Source organism: Urocitellus parryii, chromosome 6, assembly GCF_045843805.1.
Source record: "Urocitellus parryii isolate mUroPar1 chromosome 6, mUroPar1.hap1, whole genome shotgun sequence".
Taxonomy (NCBI): Eukaryota; Metazoa; Chordata; class Mammalia; order Rodentia; family Sciuridae; genus Urocitellus; species Urocitellus parryii.
The window spans coordinates 31,365,221-31,388,237 of NC_135536.1; the positions used below are offsets into that span (position 1 = coordinate 31,365,221).

A 23,017-nucleotide genomic window follows, 5' to 3' on the forward strand; every position below is an offset into this window, starting at 1 on the left:
ACACAGGAGTAGGATAACTGGGTCAAATGGTGGTTCCATTCCAAGTTTTCTGAGGAATCTCCAACTGCTTTCTAGAGTGGCTGCACCAATTTGCAGCCCCAACAATGTGAGTGTTCCCTTTTCCCCACATCCTTACCAATATTTATTATTACTTGTATTCTTTTTTAATATTTATTCTTAAGTTTTAGGTGGACACAATATATTTTACATTTATGTGGTGCTAAGGAATGAACCCAGTGCCTCGTGCATGCTATGCTAGGTGAGCACTCTACCACTGAGCCACAAACCCATCCCTTTATTATTACTTATATTCTTGATAACTGCCATTCTGACTGGAGTGAGATGGAATCTCAGTACAGTTTTAATTTGTGTTTCTGTATTTGCTAGAGATGTTGAACATTTTTTTCATATATTTGTTGATCATGTATCTTTCTTCTTTTGAGAAGAATCTGTTCAGATTCTTTGCCTATTTATTGATTAGGGTGTTTGTGTGTGGGGGGTGTATGTGTGTGTGTGTGTGTGTGTGTGTGTGTATGAGAGGTTGTTGTTGTTGTTGTGTGTTTTTTGTTTGTTTTGGTGTTAAGCTTTTTGAGTTCTTTGTACAAACTGGAAATTAATGCCATATCTGAGGTGAAGGTGGCAAGGATTTTCTCTCATTCTGTAAGCTCTCTCTCCATGCTCCTGATTATTTCTTTTGCTGTGAAGGAGCTTTATAGTTCGATGCCATCCCATTTATTGATTTTTTAAAAATTTTATTTATTGTGCTTTAGTAGTCCTGTTAAGGAAGTGAGTTCTGGGCTAAGGTTGTAGCTCAGTGATAGAGCACTTGCCTTGCAGGTGTGAGGCACTGAGTTCAATCCTTAGCACCACATAAAAGTAAATAAAGGTATTCTGCCCATCTACAACTAAAAAATATCAAAACAAAACAAAAAAACAAAGGAAGTCAGTTCCTGTGCTAATGCGTTGGAATGTTGGGCCTCCATTTTCTTTGATCCTCTTTGGGCCACCTAGGTCTTTGATCCACTTAAAGATGATTTTTATGCAAGGTGAGAGATAGGGATCCACTTCAAAAATATGGAATGCTTCATGAATTTGCATGCCGTCCTTGTGCAGGGGCCATGCTAATCTTCTCTAAATTGTTCCCATATGTGCTGCCAAAGCAAGCATTGTCTGGTGAATTTGAAGATTGAAATCCACAGACCCAAGAGGGAGGGAGGGGTGGGGGGAGAGATAAGTAACAGGATTTATTAGAGCAACAGAAAGAAAGCAGAGCTCCCAAACATGGAGGAGACCCAAGAAAGAGGTGCCAACCATTGTCTATTGTCTAGGGGTTCTTACACTCCATTAATGAGGAACTAACCTTTCATTGGAAACTCTTCTCTTATTTGTTCTCTTTTTGACTCAATTGAAAGTATACAATTTAAATTTCTTATTCCTATAATGGGATGGTTTAATGTCTTTGCTTACCTGAGTTTGTCCTGTACTTGTTCCTTAGAACAAAGGAACTGCTTGAGTTAAAAACAACTCTTTGAGGTTGACTAATGTTAGGGTAGTCAAGGAAATATCATTACCATTGTAGCTTACCTTCCTGGAGTAATAACTCCAGGAATGTATGGTTACCCAAGTGTGAGTGGAGATTTCCACTCAGGCAGCTAAAAACAAACACAACACAACACAACAAAACTAGCGTTAGCCTAAGGCTTTAGTCTGGGGTTGTGGGACCCCCATTCTCTGAGGTCCCTATTTCTATCTTCACATAGGTAATCTAGCTCCTGCTTCACTTCCACAATGTCAGAATTCATTGAATAATAATAAACTCATCACCTATATAACATTCATCAGCATTTTTTGAGAAGTGATTTTATGTATTTTAATTGAGTTTATTCAATTATATTTATTTATGATTTAATTGAGTTTATTCTTTATTCTTTAACAGTAAAGAAAGAAAATAGTAATTGACATTAAGACTACATGAAAAACGTTACATGGTTAGAAATCGAAGGTTACAGTTTATTAGCAAGGAAAATGAAATAAACCTCTTTCCGTCCCCCCCCCCTTTTCTTAATAAACATAATTTTTTCCAAGAAAAGAATGGGATATCCATACTTGTCATAGGCTAGTAAGAAAACCATAACAACTAACAATAAGTAATTTTAGAATAGCCCATTAATCACAAAACAAACTATGTAAAAATTAAACCTAACACCATATTGGAAGCACACTTTGATTCACCCAACCTATATATATCAAAATACAAAGAGAAAAAGCGTACTAACCCCCTTTAAAACAAAAATCACAAAACACCTCCTCTACTATTAAATCTACCTACTATTGCTTAAAGAATACTTAATCTTATTTGCAAAAGAAAAAGAAATCAAATGTACATATAGATGTCCTGGGACCCTTTTATGAAGGCTAGTGTGTGTTGGGGGGGGGCGGGGGGCAGGTCGGGGGAATGAGACGAATTCACCAAGACAAAGAAAGCAATTAAAAAGAGTTTATTGGCTGGAGATAGTCTGCAATAGCCACAATAGGAACAGAGAACTGGGGACTGGGCTTATATATGCTTCTGAATTCTTTCTTTGTCTTTGGTGGGCTGTTTGCTGGGAGTGGTTTATGCTGAACTAGAGGTGATGGGGTGATTGACAGATTCCTCTGCCTTGCCCAGAGTGCTTATTATGCATGTGTCCATACCTGTTTCCCTGGATTTCATTAGATGTATGAGATGCAAGCAATAGGTATCAGATCTTGAAGGGGGGTTCTCCCTTATTAGGTTACTCTAGATCCGGTTTGGATCTCTGAGTATGCTCCACAACAGTGGTCAGGCAATCTTTTTAAAAAATAAGATCTTGCTATTTCCACTTTGGGGACTCTAGCTCCTCTGATAACAGCAAGAGGGCAGGATGAAGGGGAGGTCCTTAACTTCACATCAGTTCTGCTAATTGAGGTGGGGTGGGGCCTGAGATAAGGCTAATCTATCGTACCCTAATAGATTCATATTAAAAATGAGCCAATTCAGTAGCGTGCTCACCTGGCAAAGTGTGGGGCAGCCCGGGTTCGATCCTCAGCACCACATAAAGATGCTGTGTCCGCCGAAAACTAAAAAATAAATATTAAAAAGTTCTCTCTCTCTCTCTCTCTCTCTCTCTCTCTCTCTCTCTCTCTCTCTCTCTCTTAAAAAAAATGAGCCAATGTAGAACATGATATATTTATAACTTTTACCACATTTTTTCATATTGTAAATTTTTTAGGGAATTACACATGAATTGGTTTTTTATAGTTTTTTTTATTACTCACATTGATAAATTTCTCTCTTGTGTGATAGGGCTTAAAATATTGGTAAAAATGAAAAGTGTTCCTGTATTTTAAAAATTAATGATGTTTCAATAATCTGTGTAATCATACATTTTTTTCAGGAGGTAGCCACCAGAAGTATTGAGAAACTGTGAATATTCTTGAAGGCTCTCACTACAGTGATTGCTTTTATGGCTTTGATTTGTACTGAAATGACAGAAGACTTCCATATTTTAGTATTTATAGGATATCTGCCCATTTTCACTTTTCTCTGTTTGAAAAAGTTGATAGAGGAGTCTGTATGCAGTCATTTGCAAGAAAGTGAATGGAACTGGAGAACATCATGCTAAGTGAAGTAAGTCAGACTCTGAAAATCAAGGGTTATAAGTATTATTGCATGTATAGAAGTAGAGGGAATAAAAATGGAGTGGAGGTGGATGGAAGAATCTCAAAAAAAAATAGAAGAGAGACAAGTAGCATAGAGAATGGGGATTTAGGAGAGGGAAGATGGGAGGGAAAGGGGAGGCACAAGGAAATGAAATTGACCAAATTATGCTATGCAGAGGCAGGAATACATCACAATGAAGATTAATATTATATATATTATAATTATTTAATATATAATTATTATTATGTATAATTACAGATTCCCATACACATATGAATATTATGTGTATGTGAAAATATTTTTGTGTGTGTGTATACATGTAGTACCAAAGTTTGAATACAGGGGTGCTTTACTGCTGAGCTACATTTCCTAGCTTTTATGATTTCTTATTTTGAAACATGGTCTTGCTAAATTCCCAAAGCTGGCCTCCAACTTGTGATCCTCCTGCTTCAGCCTCTTGAGTTGGTGGGATCATAGGCATGCACCATCACCCCTGGCACCAATAAAAATATTGTTTCTAAGTGAGCTAGAATCACTGAGACCTTTCCTACATTCTTTATATTCATAGAGTTCCCTCCTCAGTCTGAGTCCTTTTGTGCCATAAAACTGAACTAGGAGAATTAAAGGCTTTCCCACAAAAGTTACATTCATAAATTCCATCTCCAGTGTTCAATACCATGTATCTTCTGTAACTTTCAACAGAAAAAAGTGATTTGCCACATGCCTATAATCATAGAATTTCTCTCCAGTCTGTGTCCTTTCATGCGTTTGAAAGGAGTGAAGATCACTGTACGCTTTCCCACAGGTATTACAGTTACATATTCCTGAGTCTCATACAGATTGTACCTAGTTTCTATCAGCAGAATTCTTCCTATTAAGGGATGAGTGACACATTAAGAATATTCCAGGTACAATGCATTCATATCATGTTACTCCATTAGAACTTCTTTTGCTTACATTAGGATTTGGAACCTGGCTAAAGATTTCTCCACTGAGATAATGGTCTTTGCTTTCACAGATTGCTCTCTACTGTTATTACTGTAAAACATGAGTTTTTACTTTGAAGACTACTACAAAAACATCTGTCCTGTTTTTATAGTAATCTTCAAAGTTCCTGTCTTTACACTTTTTTCCCAGGAAGGCGTAGTTACTGAAGATTTCCCACATGACATCACATCTGTAGCATTTCTCCTAGGAAGGGTCCACCAGAGCCCACTGCTCCTGGTTGAAGTCCAATGACTATATCCTCTAAGGCCACTGAGCCCATTTCTGGCTTCCAGAGTGTTCTGGTGTCCTCTCCACTGTTCTCTCAGTTACTGCAGGTCATGGCACATCACAGCTTCACTGGCAGAGCCACCTCAGTGGTCATGGTCAGCTGAGATGTGCTGACAAAGGCAGTTTTAAACCATACCCATCAATTTTAATTCTCTGACTCCTCATGGTTCACTTGGTGTCATGACTATGGCAATTATAAATTCTCTTATTTCATTCCAATCTTAATTACTAACACTACAGTACACGAAGCACCCATTGCAATTTATAAAATGACATATATGTCAAAGTGTGGCTGTGAAAGAGTTAACAGTGACCATGTGATTTGAAGACAGAACCGAAAGCAAAGGCAGAGTGCTGATTTGGAGCAAAAGAGTCACTGAAGGTAGTCACACAAGGGACAACACAGCCAGAGAACTTGTGGGAGGCATGGAACTTGTTCAAGGAGCAGAGTTTTTCAAGTGGGGAGCTGTTCAAGGGAAGGCCAAGGTCCTGAAAGCAGGCAGGTTGGCAGGCAGTTCTGAATGTGAGCCAGTCAAGCAGGGAGGTAGAGCAGAGATGAAGCCCCAGGCTTGTCAGGAGTCCCTCGCCGCCTATTGCATTCATGATACATTGATCAGGTCGACTGATAAGGTGACAAGTTGGTGTGTACCACTACCTTAATTGCCTCTCCTTTTATACATTTCAGGTGAGAGGGTTTCACTATTCAGCCATCTGGTCTGTTTGATAAGCTGGCAGACCTTTCACTAATATGAGTTTGATATGCCCATGTATTCATGTGCTTCTGTTTCATTGTGTAAGTTCACAGGTGGTCATTTTCTGTTAGCATGATTAATTTATCAGTTTGTGTCTTACGATTGTGCTGTGCCACTGGTGGTTATTCCTTTAGATATGTTCTGCGTGTCCTATATCAGGAATACATGGTGGTTATCTTGTTTAGCCCTATAAGTTAACTCCTTCAGCCTTAGTACTTGTACTTGGTGGAGTAACCCAGGGGAAACTATGCTTTATAAAATGGAGTAATTCAGGGATAGGTGCAGCCTGAAATCTGTGTTCCATTACAACACAGAGTAATTCAGAGCTGGGCACAGCCTGCTCTCCAGTAATCGGTTTTTTATCAAGTAAAACCAATACCTACTCAATGATCTGCAAATTTTAATTCTAAGAACTTCTACATGTAGTCTTGTCTATGAATGCTCACATTTGCATTGTTCATAAGCTTATTCCACCAAGTAAGCAAAAATGTGGACCAACTTGATGACTGAATAAGATCTTACAGTAATCGTTTCCCACTCCACACACACACACAGACACACCAATTTGAACAAGTATTCACCCAAGAAACTATCTTCACAAGAGCTGAGGAAGTCAGATGAGAGAACATTGTGCCTGGTTTTAGTACAACAGTAAAAGACACATTGCAGAGGGCACTAAAAAAAGAGTTGTCTCTGTCACTTATCACTTATCCCCCAATTCTAAGCAATGCAACATGGAAAGTCTTGTGTCTTTCACTTAGTGAAAGGAAAAATAATTCTTTCTAATCCTAGGGTTAATACCCAGCACCAGGCTCACGGTTGTGCAACCTAGTGCCAACAAGAGCCCCGTGACTCCTGCCATTACCATGGACTCAGCTGCTGGAACTGTGTCAGTCAGGTGACCTAGAGACTGCCTCCACCACCCTTCCCACAACATTGGGAAGCAGAATGATTGCAAGACTCCACCTACTAGGGTGCAGGATGTGAAAGGTAGCACAGGACTTTGCCCTGGAGCTCTGGGCCAAGCCAATTCAGAGAGACCTAGCACAAGGGCAGAAAATAAAGGCCCCCTACCCAAGGCAGAGCTTACAGAGAGATCCTTTAGAACTGTTCCAGCATTAGGAGGAAACCTGTGCCCTGTGAGACAGGCTAGAGTTTGCAGTGGGTCTGGAACATAAGCTGCCTCACTCCCAACTGCACAGGTGCCTATGTCAGACTTGGAGATCAAGGACTTGGAGGTCCTCTGACACTCCCTCCTTACATTCAGCAACACACCTATCCTCAGGCCAGTATTCTCAGAAGGACTTCACCTGTCTCCTCTTGACAGACATGCACCCCAGTGGTATACACTCATTTCTTCCTGTATCACTGCTATCTATAGCATGGGACTGCTGCAAAACCTAAGACTATGCAGGTCCTTGTGGCTGTGAGATTAAGTAAAACGTAGCGTCACCCTTGGTGACCAGCACACTGGCACGTCAATATCATGCAGCACAGAATGGAGCAAGATTCCATTTGCTGTGAATAATGGGGTAGAAAGTACAGGACTTTGTCTTGGAACTAAGTGCTGGACTGGTAAAACCCAGTAGTGAACAGGTCTTAACAGCTCCCATTCCCAGGCCAGCACCTGCAAGATAGAGCCTCTGGAACGGTCCCAGTGCCAGGCAGAGACACGTAATTCCAGTCTATTCAGAAGATATTCCAACCAGCATCACCTGTGCCTCCTTACAGACAAGTAAATTAATGAAAAAGAACAGAAGACACAAGAGACAAACCCACTCAGATATAGTGCTCTAATCCCTGACAAAGATGTGAAAACATACACTGGAGACAAGACACCCTTTTTAAAATGTTGCTGGGAAAACTGGTTATCCATATGTAGAATAACGAACCTACATCCTTATCTCTCAACCTGCACAAAAGTCAACTCAAAATAATCAAAATCATGCAGTTTGTTACTATAGCTTATAATATAAATTGAAGCACTACTTTTTGGCTTAGAATTACTTTGGTTATTCTAGGTCTTTTTTTTTCTTTTCTTTTTTCTCCCAAACAAATTTTATCATCTGCAAACAGTGATAATTTGACTTCTTGCTTTCCTATTTTTAGCCCTTTTATTTTCTTCTCTTACTGAATTGTTCTGGCTATAATTTCTAGTGTATATTGGATAGGACTGGTGAGAGTTGAGTCCTTGTCTTGTTCAGGATTTTAATGAAAATTCTTTCAGTTTTTCCCTATTCACTACTATGTTGGCTTTGGGTTTGTGGTATAGCCCTATTTTCTTCAATTTTTATTATAAATGGGTATTTTATTGAAGGCTTTCTCTGCATCTATTGAGGTGACTCTGTGATTTTTTTGTCCTTAGTTCTTTTATGTGGTAAATTACATTTGTTGATTTCTATATATTGAACAATCTTTGAATCCCTTGAATGACAACCTTGATCATGATGTACAATCTTTTAAATGTGAGTTTCAATATGATTTACTAATATTTAAAAATTTTGCATCTGTGTTCATCAAGCATATTGGTCTATGGTTTTATTTCCTTGAAGTGTCCTTATCTGGTTTTGGAAAAGCATTATAATGGCTTCATAGAATGAGTTGGGAAGTGTTTCCTGCCTATTTTGTGGAACATTTTGAGGAACACTGACATGAGTTGTTCTCTGAAGGTCTGGTAGAATTTATGTGAGAATCCATCGGGTCCTGGGCTTTTCTTTGTTGGAAGGCTTTTGACTACTTTTTCTATCTCATTGCTGGTTATTGGTCTGCTGAGGTTTTCTGTGTCTTTTTGATATAATTTTGGCAGGTTCTATGCGTCTAGAAACGTATCTGTTTCTTCTGGGTTTTCCAATTTATTGAAGTATAAACTTTGAAAATAGTCCCTAAAAGTCCTCTGAACCAAAATAAGTCTGTCCTCCATTAAGTTGAATTTTACACGTATTTTGTCAGTAACTAAAGCTGACTAAGGCATGGAGGGTGCAAAAAGATTCAAAATGCACCATATCTTGAGTGTTCTCTTTCACATTGTCTTCTTTCTTCTCTTATCCCTCTCCTTTTTTTTTCTATGTTTTCCACATCCCATGACTACCTAGAACCTAGAAAACCCACAAGGATTGGACATGAATTATTGGATATGCTATTGTTATGAATTTGAGGACTCTAAACAAGGGACAAGGAAACATAAATAACCTCCATCTACAAGTTGTGGTTAAGGTGAAATCTGCTGCTTAGTTAGAAGGACAAGAAGAGTTACTCAAATTTCTCTTGTCTTATAAAAACCCTGATGGTGGTTCACTTGTGATGGTACCTCATTTTCTCAAGTGAATTAAGCCTTTAACTTCTCTGTGAGAAACCCAAGTATACAGAGAATTTTTAAATAGGTTACTGCCATTACTTGAAATGTGACAAACCCCCAATACTGGGAGGTTTTGGGTCAAGAACAGCATGTATCAGAGAAACATGAATTCCTTCAGTGGGGAAGCGAGACCTGCTCCTGCTGTTCAGAGATTTTTTTCACAACATGGAGGATGCAGGCTCTGATAATTTTTTGGTCAACCTTTCTTTAGATTGAAGTAGGTATTTTACATTTGTTTTTAGGAGTTCTTTGGATAAGCAGAGAATTTAGGTTATTTCCCTAAATCCAAAGAGAGAGCTGGGCTTTCCTACTATCTCCAACTGCTTGTACTTTAGAAACTCCAATTCAACCCAATCACCTGGCAAGATCTGGACTAGATATATGTTCTGGCACTAATTTTGTAGTTCTGTTCACTTATACCTACATGTCATGATTTCAGAAAGCATGATCTTGAACTACAGTACTCCTTTGGTTATGAGAGCGCATCACACTGTGCATTCATGTAGCTCCAGAGATGGGAAGAGTACTATGGTAGGTGACTTACCAAGGATAGCTTATTTCAGTTGATATGAAGAAACCAAGAAAAGACAGCTTGGAAACTAACCAATTTATTGAAATATAAACTTTGAGAATAGTCCCTAATAATCCTCTGAACCCAAATAAGTCTGTCCTCTTTTAAGTTGATTTCTACATGTATTTTGTAAAATATATAACAGGTCTTTGGAGGTCTCTATCAACAGGTTTCCTATTCTATCTCTTCCAAAGACCTGTTCCCTTCTATCTACTTTGTTTCTTTTTCTTATAACCTCACTATTTACATAGGCCTTCTATCCTGATCCTGGTCTACTTTTTGGCTCCTTGCCATATCCCTATTATGCATTATTAGTATTACCATTGGACTCAGAACATTAATTCCCACTGTATATGACGGAGTCCCAGAAATGGGGGAAGGAGAATCCTGTAAAGGTTTGTTTTGAAGTTTTCTTTCCTTGTGTTGACTAAATAAATGCAAATGTGTTGACAATGGTATGATGACTCTATCTCAAATATCTGGCACCAATTAGATACTGCTTTTCATATATCACCTTAACAATGACACTGCTGCCTTTTAATTTATGGCCCCAAACCTGAATTATCAAATACTACTCAGAAACATCAGAGACATGGCAGATCACAGCTGCCTCCAGGTACAACAGCTTGGTCACTACTTTGAAGACTGCATGATAAACATCAAGTAAACCACACTGGTTCAAACTTACCATACCACAGAGCATAGTAATGGCTCAAGGGAAACAAAGAGGCCTGAGTAAACACAAACCACATACATAAGGATACCAAGCGAAACGAGGAAAGAGGTAAGGGGAAGATGAAGGCTTCTGAGCCCACGGTTATCATGCTTTGGCAAACAGGCTGCTCAAACAGAACCTGTATGACTGCCCTTCTATTGAGAATGACAGGCTGTAGTTTCATTTATGGCCTTTGGATCAAGAAGAAACATCCCTACTTTGCAAATGGTCATACAGACTTGCTTTCAGTAGGTGCTGGTATTAGGTGAAAATGCAGCTACTGATATTTGAGAAGGGCTCAATAAACAGGAACTCAGACCCATCTTGGAGGAGCATGCAACCTGCTCTATCACATAAGCCACCTGGGCAAGAACTGCTGGCCCACAGAACTCTGGAAAGATGGACAAACTATAATGTCACCATGGCAACTCCACTGATTCTCTCCTTCTGTATCCTTCTTCTCCCTTCTGGTACTTACTCTAATCCAGATTCCCTGTGAAGAGGAAGAATTTGAAATGAGACCTTTTAAAAGACCGCCAGACTCCAAACCCTTTAAATGAGGCCCTTGAAAAGGCCACCAGACTCTTAACAAGCACACTGTTTCTGACGTGGTTCTTCCTGCCCTATGGTTAGTTGCATGCTACAATTTGTAGCGGGGCTGAGTTTTTGCAATTCCTGGGATTTTGTATGACTTTGACTTCAATCATGAGAAGCATTAAGAAGTGTTCTATTATTGCCCATGATTTTTCATGTGATTGTTAATCAACAAAGTGTCAAAGACTTTATGCATAGAATATCACAGGTTTAGCACAAGAGAATAAATCTGAAGATAATGAGACTGATGGCCACTCACATGTACTCAGTCCTAAAACGTTCCAGGCTTTCCTTAGGTGCCATCATTCCATTTTGATTGCTTATGGAGAAGTACATTTCATGTCTCCATGTTAAATTTAGTCCTCAAAATTCTGAAAGATTAGTGCTTTTTCTATAAACTCTTGGTCAGCAGGTATCAAAACCTGAAAATCAAGATGCCTGTAATGTAAAAGTTTTCGTCCTCCTTGTGTATCACTGACAGATGTCAATTTTTATGTTTATTAGTTTTATACTACCAGTAAAAAGAACAAAGAATAAGGACAACAAAAACCCAATGCTTACCATTTGGAAACAGACTGTGACAATGTTACAACCAGGCACACTGATGCAACTAAGATTTACTACAGAGGCATCTAGAAGACTTAGAACCCACATTTTACAAACATATCTCCTCTTGCAAGTGAGTCTGATAGTTTCTGTTTCACCTCTACCAATATTAAGAATATGACCAGAGATGTGGGGTATAACTCAGTAATAGAGCACTTACCTGGCATGTGAGAGGTCCTGGAATCTGTGCCCAGCAACACACACACACACACACACACACACACACAACACAACACCAGATATGAAGTGTTAAATGAATGTGAACACAGAGACTCATTTTTTAATACCCCAGTGGTTTTATTTTAAGGTGACAACTTCCAGATGACAACTTCAGAATGACTAAAAGATGTGTAATTGTCAGAGTAATTATTGAGCATTTTTTTCCAACAAGTGCCAGTGTGATTTTCTTCATTTGATTTTCTTCATCTATTTCCTCATTTTTTTTGCTCTAGTATTTCTTCATCTTTTGTCTCTATAATTTCTTCATCTTTGTTCTCTAGTATTTCTTCAACTTTAGTACTCTCAAGTCCTCCTGGACATAATTTCCTTATTATACTGCTCTTTGGTTTTATAATTGCACCAGCAGTAATTGAAAGCAGGAAAAAAAATGAATGAAAAATCACTAAAAGACTACTGGCTGGTTTATAGTTACAATTATTCTGACTTGCATATGTGGTTGTCTTTGAGGTGGAAAGCCACTATCTGTACTACCACCTGTTCCTTTCTGTTCACAATTTGGTGGCTGGCAACCCTGCATATAGTGACAGTATTTTTTGTTATTATACACACCTTTGAATCTGCATGTGTTCACATCACAATCAAAACCCATGTATTAATGAAAAGTACAATCCTGGTTCAAACAGGTTGCATCATCCACTACAAGCCACATTTCTGGTATTTTTGTGCCATGGTGTGCATCATATCCAAAGTATCTTTCAGGTTTGATATTGTGAACTAATATTTGATGAAATGTGGTATGTTTGCCTCCCCCAGGAATACATTTAATTTTACCACAGTGCAACATTCCACATAAAACATCGTCTATTTCACATTTCATAGGTTTACTTCCCCCTTGTTGCAACCTATTCCCACAGTTTCCAAATCAGTCACCCATTACATTCAATTTTTCATAGCCTGCTAGTGAACCATCTTTTACTTGGGTATCCAAAAAGGGCTTGACACTGCATATCACGGTCACTGCAGTTTCCTCTCACACAAACAGCCAGTGGTGAACACGGGGTTCCATCCTGGATGTAGAAGTCATTTGGTCAAATCTTTGTTTCTTCATCACAGTACTCTGGAAGGTCACACATACCAAGTGTGTCTCCTTCCGGGAATATTTACAGTTTTTATAGCAACGTCCTCAATCACACACACTGCCAAGAGTGGGGGCACAGAAGTTAGTACAACACTCATCATGGGAACATTCTTTTAAGGAGCCACAGTCACATTCCTCACCTATAGTTATGTTCTTGTCTCCACAATGAAATGAATAATAAGGATAATTTTGGTATGGAACATTTTCCTGACTCAAGCAAGAATCCCATCCAGGAACATGAACATGTATATATTCATAAGAGCAATTGCTGAACATATCTAGAAGGCCAGGCCCAGGAGCCATGGCACAATTATTTCTTCAAAAACAAACACAACCAGGACCATCATGGGGTGTGCCTATATTATGACCAACGGCGTGAGCTGTAATAGTGGTGGCCAAAAATATATGATACCTTACTGCATACACATACAGTACTCCCCAGTTGAGGCTGCATATTCCTCGATAGCTGGCATAATAATCTTGACTTGCAATTCTGTGTCCTATAAAAAGCTAAAGTCGAATGTGGAATTTCATCATACCATCCATGCAATTTCCACAAACCGAAATCAGTTACAGCACGTTCAGCATGGTACCTGTTATCTAAGTCAACCCAATCTCACCCATCCCATATACACAAAACATGTATGAAGACATTTAAATTGGTTGGTTTGAAAATGGTATCTAAGATGCTGTTTATAATTACTACATTCTCTATGGTAAGGCTAATGTTTATGGCTTGCTGAGCTAATGAGTTACAAACAGTGTAATGAAGTCTCAAGTTTTTCATATGGGTGTACCACAAATATGCCGGGCCTGCTCTAGGACTTTCAGCTAAGTTTACCCCTTCAAGTGCTTGATCTGTCTTTTGCCATTCAATGTCACACCTTTCAGCTTCTTCTGCTGTGTCTTCTGACACAAGCAGAGAAACCACATGCTCAAATTTGGAAGAAGCCTCCAATGGTTTGATTTCATAAGTGAAGTCATCCACCTGCAGCATGCCACACAGCCCTCCATAGCAGGAGTCCAGGGTGGCCACAGACCCAGGAACCCCTTCCAGGTCGCTGTAGTAGTAACAATCTTGAGGGACATATGGGTAGTACTCCTGATTGGCCCCTTGGTCATTATTAGTAACAACAGGAAAATGTCTGGGCACCAACTTCTTCTTGAGCTTCATGTGGATCACATGTCTTTGGCCCCGGAAGCGAATGCTGTAGGCGAGCTGGTTTGGCATTTTAATTTCACCCCTCCTCTGGGGTACCTTCTTGGGAATCACAATCTCAGAAGATGTGAAACGCCATTTTGGGGGGGTCATGGGAGCAGCAGACAAGGCAGAGGAGTACCCAGAGTACATGCAGCCAGAGAACTCCCATCAAGGGTCTCTGGACCCAAGCAGGCCCCATGAATAAGGGAGCCTCCACTCAAAGCAAATAAGGCCAAGTGGGAGGCAGGCAAGACTGTCCCTAAGGTGGTGGTAGTCTAGAGGACAACAGTGACTGCAGGCCTAACCAATTCTGAGAGGTGGAGAGAAGAGTGAGGCTATTACATCACAATGCTATCCTCATCAGGGGAGGTTGTGCTCAATGAGCTGGGTACCCTAGGGCAGAGGAGACTCTAAGGCAGGAAGAGATATAAAAGGTAGGGAGGGTATTTGGAAAAACAGTGCATACCTGAACTGAAAACTCTCCAGTTCTAAAGGGAAGTCATAATCAGGGGAAGAATAAGTTGATTTGGTGCAATTTTTAGACAGTTATGGCTTTTTATCAAACTAGAATGAACCAAGATATTACTGTGATTAAATGATGGACCAGTAAACAATAAAGTCATAAGTGGGGGAAGAATAGGTGGGTTTTGTCCAATTTTAGGACAGACATGAATTTTTTTCAAAGCTGTATGAGTTAAGAATTCAACATGTAAGAAAGACAGGAAACTTAAACAACAGAGAGCAGATGCTCAACCTTTTATAATGTTATGGAGGAACCAAACCTGAATATAAAATGAAATTATAAGAACATTATGATGAAGAACCAATGCCTGGGAAAGGGTTAATCCCCCCCCCTCCTAGCCTCTCTTTAGGGCAACTTATTAGCCATGGTGAAGCCAGAATTAAAGACAGGCAGTTAGTATAAATAGTCTGATCAATTGAGAGAAGACCAATTTGGGTTCAGAAAGACTGCCCCTGAGGAACTGAAATGTTAATGCCTTCAGAGGCCTTCCTTCACTCTTATCAAGATAGACTGCTCCTGCTCCAATCGGTTGCTAAGGTAACCTGTCCCAGGAATTGTCCCTCCTTATAAGGAGTTGTAAAAGTTGTTAATTAATATGACCTGGGCTGCTTCCTGCCTGGATCACTCCAGTTGGCCCTTCCTCCAGTCCATCTGCTTCTCACCTTTTGGCTATCCCACCAGAGCATCTCCTGGGCCTAGACACATATGCAGGAAGGAGAGAACTCAGGGGTAAGACAGCAGGAGAAAGAAAGCCTAGGATGTATAAAAGAGTAAGAATGCTCTCGTATCACAGAAAATTTGAGGGAAGAATGGGAGTTTATAGAAATTAAATGGAGCATTGATAAAATTCAAGAGGAAAGCGATGTTATGTGTGGGAAATGAGGGTATATAACAATGTTGTTCTGAGTAAGTTATGTCATTAATGTAGTCCAGAGACATTTGTGTCCTTTCACAATGTCAGAACTTATTGAATACCAGTAAATTCACCAGCTACAGAATATTTTATCAGCACTTTTTTAAAAAAGTTGTAAATGGACACATGCCCTTATTTTACTTGTTTATTTTTATATGGTGCTGAGGATCAAACCCAGTGCCTCACACGTGCTAGGCAAGCCTCCTACCACTAATCACAACCCCAGTCCTCAGCACGTTTTTTTGGACTTTGCATATTTTAATTGAGTTTACACAGTTTTGAAAGGGATGAAAATAACAACACAAGGCTAATTGATAAACATAGTTAGAAACTGAATACAGCAATTTATTGGATGGAAAATGCAAGAAAATTTTTCTGCCCTATTTTTTTTTTACAAAACAGTTTTTTCTTCATAAGAAAAAAAATGAAATATCCATTGCCTGCCATATAGGCTGGTAGGAAAATCACAACTGACAAAAAGTTATTTTACAATATCTCTTTAATCATAAGACAATTAAACTATGTACAAATTAAACCTACCACCATATTAGAAAAACACTTTAATTTACCCACCTACATATATTAAATGGAAGAATAATTGTATTAAATTGCTAGGAAAAACACCCAACCTATTACTATTGCTTAAAGACTGCTTAGAGAAATATCTCACTTTAATTTTATTTGTAAAAAAAGTGAAATCAAATATACATAGATATATATATATATCAAAATTGAGCTAGTGTAGAACATAATATATTTATAACTTTCAAAACATTTTTTTCATGTTATGGATTTTCTAGAGAAATACATAGAGATCCATTTTCAACAAGTTTTCCTAATCACTTCATTTAAAAACTTTCTCCACCGTGTGATTTTTTCAGATGAGTTAACATACTTAGTAAATTGGAAAATCTTCCCACATTATAATAATTACTTGTATTTCAATCCTCTATGTAAGCTTACATCCTGCTGGAAAGGGTATAGGCTACCAGCAGCTTTGACACACTGCATGTATTCATAGACTTTCTCACCAGTGTGAGTTTTTAATGGGTTTTATTTGAACTGAGAAGACAGAATGTTTTCCCATATTTTCATAAGTATGGAGCATCTGCATTTTATGCATTTGTTTCTTTGTTTCAGAAGTTACAAGAGAAATTAAAGGATTCTCATGCAACTTAAATAGAATTTCTCTGCAGTATGAGTTATTCCATGAGTTGGAAAGAAATTAAGAATTTTCAGGCTTTCCAAATTTGTTCAATTAATTTGGTTTGCCTCCAAGATGAACTGTTATTTCTGATACTTAAAACTAAGTAAATCTACTCACGCTTTTACCACACTACTTACATTCATAGTAATTTTTTTCAGTGAGGCCTTTTGTGCCTGAGAACTGAGCTGGGAAAGTTAAAGTCTTTCCCACAAAACTTCCATGTATAAGGTTCATCTCCATTAAGAACAGTCATGTGTCATCCAATGTTTGCAAAAGAAATGAAGTTTTCCCCACATTCCTAGAATTCATAGTTTCTCTCTTATGTGCCTCCTTTTGTGTACTTGGAAAGAGTGAACATGAACAAAGGCTTTCCCCTCATTATTAATATTTGTAGGGTTTTTGTCCAATGTGAGTTTTGTCATGGACTCAGACCCAGAACCACACAAAGCTTTCCCACATTGCATATAGTTATACAGTTTCTATCCTCGGTGAATCCTTTCGTGAACCCCAAAAGAACTAGAATCACTAAAGGATTTCCACATTTCCTACATTCATAGAGTTTCTCTCTAGCGCTAGTCCTTTCATGGACTCAAGCAGAACCAGAATCATTGGCACCTTTCTTACCTTTCTTACATTCGTAGGTTTTTTCCCCCATTGTGAGTCTCTTCATGCCTCAGAACTGAACAGGGAATCTTAAATGCTTTCCCACCAAATTTACATTTATATGGTCCATCTGCAGTATGAACTATTGTGTGTTTTTCAGACCTTTTAGAAGTGAATTTTTTCCATAGTGCTTGCATTCACAGGGTTTCTCTCCAGTGTGAATCCTTTCATGCCATCTCTAATATGAAAAATTCAAGTCTTCTGTAGCTTTAGGAGAAATGATTTCCCACATTCCTTGCAATCACAGAGCTACTCCCCCCCCCACTGAGTCCTTCCATGTCTTTGAAAGGAGTAGTGATCAGTGAAGAACTTCCCAGATTGCTTACAATTATGTAGTTTTTTTCCCCTATCCTGAGTCTCATATGGTTTGTGTCTGATTTACATCCACAAAATTAGACCTATTAAGAATAGTTCAGACACAATATATTCATAGGGGTTGAGCTCCACAAAGGCTTTTCTTGCTCATATTAGTATTTAAAGTCTGGCTAAAGATTTCTCCAACATCATGATGCTCTTTAATTTCACAGGCTCTCTCTACATTATTATTGTTATAAAACCGAGAACTTAGGAGCCATTAATTGCTCCGTGGATGACCAAGATCTCTCTGTCGAAGCATACCTCCCTGGAAGAGTGTCAGTGGGCTCCAGTCCATATCATAGTCCTAGAGTCAGTGGTCTCTGCATGGTGCCAAGCAAGGCTGAGGTCTGTGTCTGTGGACCTGAATTTTGATACCTCACTTCAGGTTGACCTACCTGATGCACTCAGTGAGAAGAGAGAAGGTCAAGTATACAGTGCACACCAAGACTACTCTGCCCACTTTTCAGAGCCCAGTTTTCTGTTACAAGACATGAAGACTTCCTGTGGCTACATGATGATCCTATTGAAAGCATAGACTATGCTGGACTCATTATTGCTGCTGCTCCTACAAAACCAGATTTTGGTGGTCCTCAAGAAAAGATGCAGAAACTGAGAAGAGGGTGAAGGGTCTATGACCTAAGAAGAATTTGCAAAGATGAAGCAAGAACTAGAAGCTGAATAGTATCTTACAGTCTTTAAGAAGACTGCATCCTCTCATGAGGTATTTCTTCCGCGGTTTTCTTCTCATTCTATTCTTAGTAAAGATGACAACTTTCATGTTTTCCTGGAATATATCAGGATCTAAGTATTAGGTGGAAAAAATACCACAGAAATGTTTGGTGGCTTCTTTCAAAGAGTGGTGAAAAGTGCTGATCAAGTTCTTTTTTTTTTTTTCTGAAGTTAAGTGGGTGGGTGACTTCTTTGAGCAAGAGAAGAACTTCCTTATTAATTATTCCTTGACCCCCAAGGTCCTGCTGCTCAAGCTGAAAGAATGACCACATTTCATAAAAATGTTGCTGAGGACTATATTCACACTTCAGCCTGCTTGCAGAGGCTGGCTTTAGATGAACCCACTGAAATAAAAAAATACCTATTGAAGGGTGCTGAACTATTTGAAAAACTTAGCAAAGTAGGGGGTCAGGTCTCATCAGATGAAGACTTAAGCGGGGAGAGCTTCTCTGATACTACATGCTCAACATAGAGGCTGCAGAGTATCTCATATACAGATGCACCAGAGCCCTCTGACTATGAGAACTCAAAGCTCCTGATAAGGCCCGGTTAAAAAGCAAAGATGTCAAGTTGGTTGAGGCACACCAGCAGGAATGCTGCCAGAAATTTGAACAGCTTTCTGAATCTGCAAAAGAAGAACTTATAAATTTCAAGTGGCAGAGAGTGGCAGTGTTTAGAAAGAACCTAACTGAGATGTCTGAACTGGAAATAAAGCATGCCAGAAACAATGTCTCGAGCTGCATTGACTTGTTCAGGAACAACTGATCTGTCTTTTCTCTGAAGGAAACAAATGTGAAAACTGCATCACTTGCACTTAAATCATTACCATTGAATATAATTGGCTTTGACTTTCCTTTTAAAATTCTATGAATAAATATTCTGATTTCTAAAAATCTTATCATGTGACCATGTTGGTTTAAAAATATTTTTTTGCATGCTACTTGGACATAAATAATATTTTCCTGATGCATTTAATACCTCAGAGTGAGCAGAATCTATATACTGGATTCTCCTCTAGTTTGTCTTCAGTTACTTAAGAAAGGATGTAGAAGATGTGTGTCTTCTGGAAATTAGTAGAAGCAGTCAACAAGCCTATGTCGGTCTCCCTGATTCATAAGCCCATGTCCCTACAGACTGATTCAGTCAGCGAGGTGCCAGTTTGACAGAAAATAACAGCTATTTGTTACAGCTAACAGACATTCCATTCCTTCATTAGGTATTTTTTCCTCCTCATTACTCTCATGGTTCTTGAGTCACCTCAAGTGTTTGTATAATAACAAGGGCAAACAGATCTCACGTATCTCTGTAAAAACCCTTCGCAGTTCCATTTTGGTAGTTGGGATATAAATATGTGAGGAAAGAGAAGTATGTAGGGGTATATATAGAAACAAACAATATGGTGTGCTTTAGAAGACAAGAAAGATGTAAGCTCTTTCCCTGATGTTGGGGGGAATGTGTATTTGGGCTTTCATCTTCTATAAAGTATGCAATAAAATAATAAATCATCTTAAAAAAAAGAAAAAACTAGAAATTAACCCCCTTGTTTTGGTAGCAATCTTCATTCCGTGGCTTTCTTATCCTGTTCTTAGTAAAGATGACAACTTATGGTCCCCCTTTTTTTGCTAGAGAAGCCAACTTGCTAAAGGTATCCCACATTAAATCTCTAGAATTTCTTCTGGGAAGGATCCAGCAAAACTCCTCCTGGGTGGAGTCTACAACTACATCAATCAAGGCTGCTGAGTTCATACCCAGCTCCCAGAGTGTCCTAGTGTCCTTCCCATCCTTCCTTGGTAACTACCTACAGGTTACTTCAGGTCACAGTTTCACAGAGAGAACCACCTTATTATGGTTTGGATATGAGAGTGACCCAAAAGTTTATGTGTGAGATAATGGAAGAATGTTTAGGGGTGAAATGATTAGGTTATGAGAGGCATAACTGAATCAGTGGCTTAATCCATTGATATGGATCAAGTGAGTTGTAATTGCAGGCTGGAAGGGAGGGTATGGCTGGGGGAGGTAAGTGACAGGGGTATGCCTTTGGCACTTATGATTTGTCCCTGGTGAGCAGAACTCTCTCTCTGCTTCCTGAGTGCCATGTCTTAAGCTGCTTTTCTTCTCCATACCCTTTCACCACGATGTTCTGCTTCCCCTGAGGCCCAGAGCAATGGAGTTGGCTGTCTGTGCACTGAGACCTCTGAAACCATAAGTGCCAAATAAAACATTTCCTCTTCTAAAATCCTTGTCAGGTCTCTTGGTCAACAGCATTTAAAAAACTGACTAAAACCCACCTCATGTAGTTATAGACACAGGAGATGTGCTGACAAATGCCTCTTGAACCATTTTCATCACCCTTAATTCATTGAACACTCATGGTTCAATTGGTGTTGTGACCATTGTGATCCTTATGTCTCTTATTCCACTTCAATCTTAATTACTATATATTTCTTAATTTATACACATATATGCATACACACACACACACACACACACACACTTTCTAGATACACCTCTAGGGGTAATCTGAGAAAGGGTTAACATTGGTCACAAGATTTGATAAGGACTAGCCGGAAAGCAAAGGCAGAGAACTGATGGAAAAGAGTCACTGCGGGTGGACAGATAAAGTAAAGCCCAGCCAGGGGACTTGAGGGAGGCTTATTCAAGGCACAGAATTTTTCAGGTGGGAACTGTCAAAGATAAGGCAATTGTCCTGACAGCAGGAATTTGGGCAGATAGTTTTGAGGTGAAGCAGGGAGATGGATGTGAACTAAAGTCCTGAGGACTGAGTTAGGAGTTCATCACTTATTGACCTGGTGATTCTTTCACTAGGTGGTCTGATAAGAGGACAGGTTTACAGGTCAGTGTGCCACCATACCACTGCTTTAGGTGCTTTTCCTGTTAGGTATTTCATGTAAAGGACTTTTGACGTTCAGTGATCTGGTTAGTGTGTTTGCTAAACTCATGGGACTGGGTTTCTCTGGTATGGATTTGATATGCCAGTGCATTCATGTTCTTCTGATTTAATTTGACAAATTCACAGGTGGTCATTTTTTTATTAGTATAATTAATTCACTTTTTAGTTTGTGCCTAATGGCTGTGCTATGCAGTTGGGGGGTTATTCCTTTTGATATGTTGAACATGTCCTACATCTGGTGATTTATCTGCCCAGACAAGGCACCAAATCATTGTGCCTTAGCACTTGCACTCCAAATGGAACATCTCAGGAAAAACTGCTGCTTTACAAAGTGGGAGGGAATTCAGGGCTAGGCACAGCCTGAAAGCTGATGTTCTATACAACACAGAATAACTCAGAACTGGGCACAGCCTGCTCTCTACAAATAGTTTTTATCAAGTAAAACCTTATACGTATAGTCTATATATGAAATTTTCCAATCTCAGGAGGAGAAAGAAATAAGAATTTAAACACTCAAGCAGAATATAAAAGACTGGTAATCCAACAAACATATACCATGAGGATCTGAGATGAAGAATTCAAACCTAGTCTGAGAATTCTCCAAGTCTTTACACTTTACACTCTACTTCATTTTTAATGTAAATTCTATTTTAAAACTGTTTATTTTCACATTTTGCTATAAGAAGTAAATAAAAACCATAGAGATCCTTTCAAGATTTGTTTAGATGCTCTAGTTCACATCTCTCTTTGTTTTTGTAAACATTCATTTAGTTGTCAATGGAGCTTATTTATTTATTTACACGTGATGCTGAGAATTGAACCCAGTGCCTTATACATGCTAGGCAAGTGCTCTACCACTGAGCCATGACCCTAGCCCTAGTTCACACCCTTTTTTTTAACACCCCTTTCACAAAACCCTCAGGAATTGACACAAGTTACTCACATTTTTGCAATTTTATAACAAGGATGACCTTTTCTACAAATTAACACAAGTTATTCCTCATTTTCTGCAGTTGACTGGCAGAGATGCCGCTGTCACTACCAGCCAAGCTGATGCATTTCTAAATGTATTAGTTCTTATTTATGTTCAAAGCTTCTGACTTTCTGTGTCACTATGATTATTTTACCATCTAATGTTGAATCTCAGTGAATTCCCTCAGTCATCCACCTTGATGATGGGCATTAGTTCTGCTGCTGGAATCTTGAGCTAAGGAGAAATTAGAGAATGCACCCTTTCTCTAATCTGTCATTTTCCATTTTGCCTATGCCTTCTTGCAGCAATCTTGGTCACAAGTCCTCCTCAGCAATAGGCAGCTGATTGCACTCTGGGCCTAGGTCCTTTCAGAGTGCTGTGTTATTCTTGGCAGGCTGTGGGCTCAGGGTATAACATGACCTTTTGGTGTTTGGGGCCACAGTCATGACTTGAAAATCTGAAACTAATTTCTGTGTGGTGATTGTGCTCTGGGCCCAGGATGGTGACTCTGGATGAGGCCAACTGGGTTTACCATTGCCTCAGGGACAGGCTTGTAGGGACTACTCTTTTTAAGTATCCCCAATTTCATTATAACACACTAAATGTAAATTGGGACATAGAAGGTTTTGGTCAACCCTGTTGTTGAAACAGCAAAAACTTGACTTTCCCTTT

General features: G+C 39.1%; 2 pseudogenes; one reads left to right on the forward strand and one right to left on the reverse strand.

The window, feature by feature from the left end:
• Positions 1–1,068: 1,068 nt before the first annotated feature.
• Positions 1,069–1,163, reverse strand: LOC113177691 (U6 spliceosomal RNA; annotated as a pseudogene).
• Positions 1,164–17,964: 16,801 nt separating this feature from the next.
• On the forward strand, positions 17,965–19,226 carry LOC113177688 (sorting nexin-5 pseudogene; annotated as a pseudogene).
• The last annotated feature ends 3,791 nt before the right edge of the window (positions 19,227–23,017 follow it).